Below are 10,495 nucleotides of genomic sequence, written 5' to 3'. Positions count from 1 at the left end.
GACGCGACGCTAACGCAGTGACAGTGTAGCGTGGGAGCCCTGTGCCAGGGCATGGTGCGTGGTGTTGGAAAGCGGGTTTCTATAGATGAAAACTTGAGCTGTAAAGAAGATTCAGTTACTTGAAATGCCACGGAGGCCCGCAAATTGCTGAAGGGGCGATGGCACTTTGTTTTATGATTTGTAAAGTGGTATGGAATAAGTTATGTGTTCCTAAGTGTAATAATGCTAGAGAGTTGAGGGAGATACAAAAGGCCATCAAATTAGGGTGACTTTAAGGTAAAATTAGAAATTTCTCCTCAACCTCTCCCTTTCTTCCTTGGAGTCCTTTCAAGGGTGACTTTCCCTACTTTTTTTTTTTTTTCCTACTTATTTCTTTATATCCTGGCAGTACTTTTTCTGCTAATGCACTAACAGGCAATGATGTTGCCTGACTACTCCTGGGAGTATTTACGTTTTAAAAGGAGAGAAAGAAAACGCTCTTTGAGATTAGTTCTCTCTCTCTCTGTCTGTTATTATTTGTGTTCCTTTATTTTTATTAATGCTTAAACCTGTTGTTGACATAAGGCTTCTTGAAGATTATAGAAGGGAAGGGATCTGGTTTAACCTCTGTTTTTAGGAAAGGGACTTTTGTCCCTGCGTAGGCCCTGTTCCCTTGCTTCCTTGATGAAAGCTGGAGTTTTGCTCTTTCCAGGTTCACTGGCCAGGCTGGATCTAGCAACAAACTAGGGAGCTGTCTGTCCCACCTGCTTCTGAGGGACTTGAAACATTGAATAGGTTTCTCTTTTACTTTCTGTTAATAGTGTCTCACTGAATGGAAGGGTAGTCTAAATAACCGATCACACAAGATTTATGATTCCACCCAAATAGTTCAGATCACACAATGGTAATAATGTTTCACTTATTTTTTATTTTTCAATATTTATTGAGCTCACACAGTAATAGCTTTTTTTGTTTTTCCTCTCAAAAACCTTATTAAAGAGTGAAGACCTGAAGTAACTCAAATGGGTCTGGAAAAACTATTCCACTACCTACTTTCATGTGTTCCAAGTTAGGCCATTGGGAATAAAAGATTAGTAATAAAGTAATTTAAATAGTTTAACTCTTTAAACCTGATTATAACATGGGCTTCATGAGGGGGAGGGCAAATGTTTCTTCTCAAGTGCCTGCCTCAATTAATAGGTCCTGCCTAAAACCCTACAAGGAGACAAATTCTGAAGCTGCATTTGGCCCATAGAGGGAAAAGTATCGTGATTATTTAGTATTCCCCCAAATTAATTTTTGCTATTTAACATAACTAGTTTATCATCCTGTAGAGATTTCCCTGTTAGGAAAAGCATGAAATTATTCATAGCATTTATTGACTTTTTTTTCCTCAGCCTTTCATGAGTTAGCTTGATCTATGCTTCTAGCTATAAATTCTTATACCAAAGTTGCACCTCAATTTTTACTCTAAGAATGAATCAGGGTATCTGGCCAAATGCTATTCTCCAGACTGTACTCTGTCTCCCAATAAGGTAGAGAAATTTCTTGTAGGAGAAAAACTACTGAGAAAAGGCCCTACTGGGTTTTGGAGCCCATGCTGGGCGCTTGTCCGCAGTCTCCTTTGCTCTTTTGACCACTGACAAGTTACATAATCATTCTTCATTTTCTATCTCCATATATAACAGCAATATAAGTACCTGCTTATCATACAGGTCTATTGGGATTATGAACGACAATGACAACATCTGAGGAGGCGTATCACATTCCATGGTAAAAAGGTCAACATCGCATGTCTGGAAGGTGGAGGAGTTGGGGAGGGGAGTGCTGAGTTAGCATATGAGTCTAGCTGGTTGGCCTCAGCTACTCTTAAATGATGCTGCTGTTTTCTTTTAGATTCTTTTTTAATTGAAAGTGTTCCTCATCCCTTTGCTGAAAATATTATATGCACATATCTTTAAAGTCCTAATGCTTTACTCCTTGTTTGGTTTTAAGAGACTGACGTTTGTAGGAACTGGGTTACTAGAAGAAGGGGAAGATCAATTAAAGTTGTTAACTTTTGAGTTTGTATTTCCAAGGTGAAAGGTCATGAAACATTGCAGGGCTTTCTAAATTATTATACTTATTTCCATATAGTGTTGACATTTTATATCCATATGGATAAATGAAGGCATGAGCACTGACTTATATGGATTATTTAATGGAAAAGCTAAAATTCATTGGCACTAGATGAAATTGCCAATCTCACCATTTTAGAGCTGGAAACTCTAGGGACTTATTAAATTTGACTCTCTTAATTTGTAGATGGCAGAGAGACCAACTAGGAGGACACAACAGGGACAGAATCAACAGAATTTGATGATCTTGTGGGGTTATGGAGTGGGGACCTTGAGGGGATGGAGGAATTGAGAAAGATGGAGATTTTGGCTTTAGTAGGCTGACCAGTTGGGCATAACTTCAGCTCCTCTGGCTGATCCACTTCCCCTAGCTGTACTCACCCTAAGCCTCTTATGTTCCTGCTCTTTTTGTCTGGAGGTGCAAATGTTGGCCTACTTGGTGCTGGGGTGAGATAAGACTTACTTGACTTTTGTATCATTAATTCACCCCACCAATACTTAGTGAGCACCTATATGTTTAGCACTGCTCACATCTGAGGACATAAAAGTAAGACATGGTGCATGCCCTTAAGGAACTTATAACAGGGAGAGACATATGTAAACAGATAGGTGTGATAAAGTGTTGTGCATTATGGTTTCTCAACTTCAGCACTATTGATATTTTGGACTCAGTGATTCTGTGTTGTTGGGGGCTGTCCTGTGCATTGTAGGATCTTTAACAGCATCCCTGGCTCCTACCCACTAGATGCCTGTAGAACCCCACCCTTAGCTGTGACGACCAAAGATGTCTTTGACATTGCCAAGTGTCTGTCTGGTGGCATCAAAATCACTCCTGGTTGAGAACCACTGATTTATATGGTATACTGTAAGGTTGCAAAAAGGGAGTAATTCTACATGAGCAGTGTTAGAGAAGATCCAGTTTGGGCAATATTAAAGAGATGAATGGGTGATCCTTCCGGGAGAACTTTGAGAGCTGGGCTTTCCAGCCAGAGGGAGAAGTGCAAAAGATAGCACCTTATATATGGCAGGTCAATCAGTGGTTTGACAAATTGGCAAAAGAGGAGACGAGAGGTAACCAGCTCAAGAAATGAGAAGCCTTTTACACCACATAAGACAAATGGATTTCGTCTTACAGGCAAAAGAAGCCATTGAGGCATTGTAAGCAAGGAATTATATGGTCAGATTTGCAATTGAAAAGAGCCATTTTGTGAACAAGGTGGAATAGGAAGAGAATGGAGAGAGACTAGCGAGGAGATTCTTGCAACTATCCAGGTGAGAGGGAGGATATTAGTTATGTTCAGAGGAAAGGGTGATGAACTCGGGACTCTGGTCAAAGTGACTGGTGAATGAGGCTGACATCCAACTGAGGGAATACAAGAGAAGAAACAGATTTTGTTTAAAGATAGGTGGGCATAGTAAGTTCAGTTTCAGAGGTATTGAGCTAGAAGTGTCTACAAGATATTTGTCTGGAAATGTACAGTAGGCAATATTTAGGTTTGAAGCTCAGGAGGGGTCGGTCATGTTTTTGTGGCCAAGATCCTGAATCTTTCACTAGTTTCTGACACTGGCCGCAGCATCCTCTCCCCAGTCTTCAAGAGAGAAAACCGCACATGGGAAAGTGATCCAGGGCAGCTTGGGCTCCAATAATTCATTTATAATCTCCCTGTTCTCATCACTAAAGATACATTTTCTATTTCTGGTGGCTTGTGTGACCCTGAGTATGCTACTTTGTCCCTTACCAGTTTCAATGTTATCAAGGGGCTTGGGGTGGAAGAAGGTGGGGGGAGAGGCTGGAGTAGGTGCACAGATCCTAGATCAGTACTTCCAGTCTTTCCCATTAAGGCAAACACAGAAAATGATACTATTTGAATGGCATACTGGGGCAAACTTAAGGGGATTTTAGGGCATCTATATAGGGTTTAGTGAGAAAATTTCATTTTTGATATATAATTATGGTTTTAAAAAGTATTAGGAATTCAATATTAAGAAACTAAATTTGTATACAAGTAAAATACTTTTAAAATTTAAAGTGGAATCTTGAGTTTGCTTCCACAAGTATAAATTTTATTTTTGAAATAGCAACATGAAGTTCCTAGTCAAGACTTTTTAATGATAAGCTCTTTAAATTTTTATTACCATGGATGAGAAAAGCGTTTACACAATTTAAAAAGTTTTAAAACCATTTTTACAATCACTTAAAAATTTACAGCAGTTGAACTTAAAGAATCTAGTATCTTTTCTTTCATCAACAAATGTAATTTTGATATTTCTTGTGATAATAAGAATGGGTTTCAAATCCAATAAACTTTTTCGTAACAAAATAATGACGAAGCGCTAGACAGCCTAGCACGTGCATTATTAAGAGTGGCCGGCTGCAGTGCACCTGGAACAGATGCTACTGCAAGCGTGGGACAGGTGCCCTGCAGGAAGCCTGCCCCGTGAGTGCCTCCGCCTGGCTCTGCCCTGCGCATCCTCCGTGCGCAACTTCACTCGCGGATCTTCCCGGAAGCGGAAGTTGATCTTTGGCAGTTTCTTGCCCGCAGATCAGTGATTGTTGGATGGCTTTTTTTTTTTTTTTTTTGAGACAGAGTCTTGCTCTGTTGCCTGGGCTAGAGTGAGTGCCGAGGCGTCAGCCTAGCTCACAGCAACCTCAAACTCCTGTGCTTAAGCGATCCTACTGCCTCAGCCTCCCGAGTAGCTGGGACTACAGGCATGCGCCACCATGCCCGGCTAATTTTTTCTATATATATATTTTAGTTGGCCAGATAATTTCTTTCTATTTTTAGTAGAGACGGGGTCTCGCTCTTGCTGAGGCCAGTCTCGATCTCCTGACCTCCAGCGATCCACCCGCCTCGGCCTCCAAGAGTGCTAGGATTACAGGAGTGAGCCACCGCGCCCGGGCTCTTGGATGGCTTTTATCAAGCCACCTGGAGGCCTGCGGACATGACCGCTGACCCCACTTGGTCGGCTTCTGAATTTTCTGGGTAGTCTGGGTGGGGGCTACTTTGCGCTGAGGCTCTCAGCATCTCGGTTATCCCCAAGCTGGATCTATAGGCTGAGAAAAATCACTATTAGACTGCCCACATGTAATCTATTCAGGGCAGGAGAGGTGGGAAACTGCTCTAGAGCACGGGCCAGGATCACTTGGAGTGCTTGTGGAAGCACAGATTGCTGGACTCCATCCCCACAACCGCACTTTCTGATCCAGCAGGTCTGGGATAGGGCCTGAGAATTTGTGTTTCTAACAAGTTACCAGGTGATGCTGTTGGTCCAGAACCACACTTTGAGAACCACTGTGAGACAGGTTAGACAAATGTTTTCTAAATACTCCATTTAAAGCAGCCCCAGTTCACTGTCTTATCTTACTTTATTTTTCTTAAGAGCACTTATCACTTGACATTATATATTTTATCTGCTTTTTGCTTGTCCTTGGCAAGAAAAGGAAAACAGGAACTTTGTTTTGCTCACTGTTATAGTCCCATCTTCTAGGACAATGCCTGGCACATAGTAGGAGCTAAATGATATTTGTGCTTGAATAAACAACTTTTGGAAGGCATCAACTAAAGCTGAACCCATGAGTGGAAAAGGTCACCCAGGAAGAGGGTGGAGAGTAAAAAGAAGAGCCAAGGACAGACCCTCTATTAAATGTACACAGACAGTTGACAGAATAACAAAAGTAGAGCAGACAGCTAGGAGCCAAGCTCAGTGCAGCATCATAGAAACTCACAGAGAAGAGATTTTCAGAAAGGGAGGGACACCTACAGTAAACAGCAGAGATCATCTAAGATGAAAGACCAAAAAGTCCATGAAATGCATCAATTAGAGGATTCGTCATTGATGATTTTGGGAAAAGTAATTTAAGAAAGATGTCCTGAGTAGCAGGCCAATTGCTTTGGACCGAGTAGTGGATGGTGGATGAAAAAGTGGAAAAAACTGAGTGTAAACAGTTGAATCCAACATTTGCTACAAAGGAAAGGCTAGAGAGTGATGTAGGTCCAGAGAAAGTGTTTCTCACTCTTTCTGTCTCCCTGTGTCTGTGTTGTGCGTATGTGAGAGAGAGAGATTAAAAGGATCAGAGGATAATTTTTTGTTGTAGGAAAGGAATCTGTAAAGAGTTGAGTATACAGGATTGTGTCATAATAACCAAAGGGCAAAGTCATGGTCCTAGAGGAGTTGGGGGATAGAATCAACAGTAGGGTGGATGACCCCTCACCCACTGAGACCAGAGGGAAAGATGGGAGGGGGGCTAGTTTAGAGGCCTGGGCTGGAAGATGAGGGGATTCATGTATGACAACCTCCATTTTCTCTGGGGCTGGGAACAGGAGTTGGGTAAGAGTTGTAAGAGTGATGGCAAAGGCTCAGAGTTATTGCTGGGGGAAATGGACCTGAACAATGGCATCACATGGCCCCAGATTGGGCATAATTTTAAAAAAAACTTCCAGGAGGCAGGAATGTTGTATTGGTTCTACCACATGCTTATAACTCACCATTCCCAATCTTTCTTCAAAAGATTCTCTTATCCTTGTCATAAGGCTCCAGAAGTTTTAAACACACACACACACACACACACACACACACACACACACACACACACACACACACACACACACACACACCCATTACTGGCTGTTTTCTAAGGCAGGAATGCTGGTGGGAGCAACTGCAATTAAAATACACTCCCAGATGCAAGCAGGGAACAGAGGAGGCCATGTGGAGGCAGTTAATTACCAGAAGAAAAGTGGGCTCTGGTCATCAGAATAGGCAGCAAGGTGGAAAGCACATTGGTCTGCCCCACAGAGCTTGCTGGTTGTGGTTAATTAATTGTAGGATCTCAAGGAATGAACTCAACAAACAACCTGCTAAGTTTTTTTGATTTGTGTAACAAAAACAAACCAACAAAAAACACAGCTCTAGGTCTGGGGAACAGAGGCCTCTTACGAGTGAGAGAGATAAAACTTATTACCATATTCCCAGCACTAAGTCAGATCCCAGACCCAGAGACTTCTGAGCATAGCCCAAATATTCTTGAAGAGAGATGCTGTAGAAATGCTGTACCTAAGAATGCATGCAAACTTTCATCTCAGCCTTTCCCCCAAAGCCATGTGATCCTTAAAGGTAACTACTAGGGAGAAAAGGAAATTCCTAAACTTTTTAGTGATTATCACTTGCTAATTCCAAATGAATACTGATGTCTGGGACCTAAAATGTCACTGCCTGCCATTAACATTTTGAGCTTATAGAGTTTAGATGACACATGAACTGAATTCTGGCCCAAGTTCACCCTGGGGCAGGGCTAGAGGGACTATGAATTCATCCTATAGTTATGGACCCGAGTTGCCAAGTGAATAGTTGAAATAGGAATCTTAGTGAATAGGAATTCCTACATTGGCACACTCACGCACAGAGTAAGGGCTATTCTGGTAGGAAGCACCAAGTGGGATGCCAAAACAGTACATCAAAAGCAGTGATCACAACCCTGGAGAATTGTAGAGGTAAGTGTCACAACCAAAGGAGAGAAAGATGGGGCTGTGATGGTCCCCACCTCATTCCCATTCACTTCACAGGTCAGCCACCACAGGAGACGGGATGGGTCATGGTTACTGTAAACCCAATCAAGTGGTGACGCCAATGGTAGCTACTCTTCCCATTGGGGTTTCCTTAATGAAGCAACTTCAAAGAGCTCCTGACACTTCATTTGCAGTTACTGATCTGGGATTTAGGTCCATAATATCTTTTAAAAATCTTTCTCTTTCTCATATTATGTACCAATAACTTTTTGATTTAATCATAAATTTTATATTTTTATTGCCTATCGCTCTTTCTTATTCCCTTGTTCGTGTCTGTATATGTTTCTTCACTTTAAAGTGGGGATCAAACCAGATGCAGTGGCTCACACCTGTAATCCTCGGGAGACATGAGCCAAGGAGTTGGAGATCGGCCTGGGCAATGTAGCAAGACACTCTCATTTATATATATATATATATGTATATGTATATAAATGGGGATCATAATTGTACCTTTCTCAGACTTAATGGGAAGAAAACTAGATACTCTATGTAGAGAGCACATAGTAAGTGCTCAATATCTGTTGCCTGTTATCTGAGATAACAGGGATGAGAATCTGGGATATCTTTTTTTCTGATTCATGTTCATTTTGTAGGATTTATTCTCAAGTCATTAGTTGATAAACTTTCTGATTTCTTGCATGTCTGAAAATGTTTTTACTTTCCCCACTATAATGCTGGTTTGCCTAGATAAAGGATTCCAGGTTCAGCTTTGAAGATGTTGCCATTGAGAAGTTCAGTGGCAATCTAACTTCCCTTATTTTATAGGTAACATTTCTACATAAAATCTTGATTCCCTTTTTCCTAGGCTTTGTCTAGGATTGAATCTTTTTTCATTAGTCATTCTAAGGACTCAAGTGGGCCCTTTTCATCCGAAGACTTGTGTTTTTGTTCAAACCTAGGACATTTTCTTATATTTACCGCCCCCCCCCCACCCAAGCCCTCACCACCATTCTTTCGGTTGTTTCTGTTAACTTTTGTCATTCAGATGTTGCAATGTCTGGATCCATTTTCCATGTCTTATAATTTTCTTTTTTGTTAATTTGTAAACTCAGCTCTGCCCATTCTGCTATAAACCAGTCCACAAATCTTGTTATTTTCTGTCTTTCAGGGATTCCTCAATATTCCTGGCTCACTGATGGAACATTTTGTTCCCTTGGGCTTTTAAAAATGTTTTTTGGTATGTCATGGGATTTTAGGCAGAAGACACGGTAGATGTGTGTCCTCAGTTCTCTTAATTGATTCAGATTCTTTGGTTTGTCTTGTTTCCTTAATTATGCATTTTAAGGTAAAAGTCTTTATACTATGCCTCCGTATTCTCTATCTTTTAAACTACTGTTTTCTGGGTTTCAAGGATTTTATAAATCTGGCTCATTCCACCAAACTAACAAATACATCCTCTTCTTTTTTTTGAGACAGAGTCTTGCTCTGTCGCCCCGGTTAGAGTGCCTGAGTGTCTTGGCGTCAGCTTCGCTCACAGCAACCTCAAACTCCTGGCTCAAGTGATCCTCTAACGTGGGGCCTCCCACAATTCTAGGATTACAGGCGTGAGTGACCACGCCCAGCCAATCCTTTTCTTTAGTTTCCCAACTCTTTTATCTCCAGTGGCACCTGGAATGTTCTCCAGTCATTCAAAAAGTCCTCCTAGCCCCACTCATTCCTCTCTTCTGGGAGCCAAAGTGCATCTAGCTTTGTAGTGATTCTCAACCAAAAATCAGAATTGCCTGTAATTCTCCCCAAATAAACCTAGAACCTACTGGATGGGAATCTCTGCTGATCAGACCTGGGCATCCGCCACCCCCCCCACCCCCGGTTTAAACAGCTCCACAGGTGATTCTGAGGAACACTCTGGTTAAGAACCACGCGGCCTCCTTCCCTCCCCACTGCCTGCCCCCAGGCGGGACGCCACAGTCCCCGGCCCCAGTCCAGGGAGGGGGTGGTTGGAGAGGTCCACGTGCCGCGGCCCCACCTAGCATCTTTGAACCGCCTTAGAGGAGGTAGGCGCGGGTGATCCCAGAAGGTGGCCCACGCCTCCTAGGAGCCAAGCCAAGCAGTCGCGCGGCTAGAAGGGGGCCCGCACTTCATCCCCAGCAGCCAGTCCTGCCTAACCGCCCCACTGGCCACGTGCCCTCGGGGTGGAACGCGGCGCCCCGGGACACGCCTGCGGAGCTTTCGGCGCTGGTGCGCAGGCGCGCGGGACGTCTTGGCGGCTACAATTCTCTGCCGCTGGCTGGGAGAGCGCCTCTGACTCACCTCAGCGCGCAACGGCAGCGTCGGCGTCTGGGGGCTACACGGGTTAGGGACAGCCAGGCAGTGCCGGGCCGAAAAGGGGTACTACCTGCCCCCCTGCCGCCTGCCTTTTCACCTCAGGTCTCGGCCAGCCGCGGGGGCAGGTGGAGGGGGCAGTCCCCACTCTCGCCAGGGGCGGTGAGAGACGTTGGGGGCGAGGAAGGGGAGCTCCACCCCGGACACTGGGGAGAGGGCGGGCGAAGACCGGTTGTTGACTTCCGGTAAGAGGAAGTGGGGAGCTTTCCCGTCGGTTTGGGGTGGAGAAAGCGTGCAAGGGGGAGAGTCTTTACGTTGGGCCTTCTCCTTACATTGGCGTAGGTGGTATTGTGTTTGCCTCATTTCTTTCTTTCCAAAGAGTGGACGACAGTTTGTCAGTATCAAAGTTTACATTGGAGAATAACGCCTCACAGACTAGCTAGTGGCCCTGCTTTCTCGAGACATATGTAGGGTAATCAACACAGGGTTTGAATTGTGTGGGGGCCACCCTCACAGTATTGCTTCTGCCTTATCTTAAAACTCTCATCTCAGTTGTTTACATTCCACTAT

General features: G+C 43.5%; 1 protein-coding gene across 1 annotated transcript in view; it reads left to right on the top strand.

Annotated features, from left to right (window-relative positions):
• Positions 1 to 10,065: 10,065 nt before the first annotated feature.
• TDRD5 (tudor domain containing 5) overlaps positions 10,066 to 10,495 on the top strand; it is a 79,482-nt gene continuing 79,052 nt past the window's right edge. Inside the window, exon 1 of the mRNA XM_045547250.1 lies at positions 10,066 to 10,170. The gene's annotated coding sequence lies outside the window, so the exon portion shown is untranslated. The remainder of the gene's footprint in view (positions 10,171 to 10,495) is intronic.

The sequence above is a fragment of the Lemur catta genome, chromosome 3 (assembly GCF_020740605.2).
Source record: "Lemur catta isolate mLemCat1 chromosome 3, mLemCat1.pri, whole genome shotgun sequence".
NCBI classification, from domain to species: Eukaryota; Metazoa; Chordata; class Mammalia; order Primates; family Lemuridae; genus Lemur; species Lemur catta.
The sequence above is the reverse complement of the archived record's forward strand: the minus strand, read 5'-3'. Positions and strand labels throughout refer to the sequence as shown.